The sequence below is a fragment of the Cystoisospora suis genome, assembly GCF_002600585.1.
Source record: "Cystoisospora suis strain Wien I chromosome Unknown contig_2473, whole genome shotgun sequence".
In the NCBI taxonomy this organism is placed as follows: Eukaryota; Apicomplexa; class Conoidasida; order Eucoccidiorida; family Sarcocystidae; genus Cystoisospora; species Cystoisospora suis.
The window spans coordinates 11516-11746 of NW_027155272.1; the positions used below are offsets into that span (position 1 = coordinate 11516).

The window sequence follows — 231 nt, forward strand, 5'->3', positions numbered from 1 at the left end:
TATATATAGATATAGATATAGGTTATACACAGAGAAAGAAGAAGCTTTGAGGCTGTGGATGTCTGCTGACAGTCGAGATATGAACAGATACAAGGGAGTGGCTTCTCTCTTACCATAGATTTCACAGACCTATCTGTCTATAGACACCTCTGTAGCTACATATACAGATCTACATCATGAAGCACATAAACTAGATATAGATCCACATGTACAGTCGTAACAGGAAGAAGA

At 38.1% G+C, this 231-nt stretch overlaps 1 protein-coding gene across 1 annotated transcript in view; it reads right to left on the minus strand.

Moving 5' to 3' along the window:
* CSUI_005141 (methyltransferase domain protein) overlaps positions 1-231 on the minus strand; it is a 6741-nt gene that overhangs the window by 2168 nt on the left and 4342 nt on the right. The gene's annotated exons all lie outside the window — the stretch shown is intronic.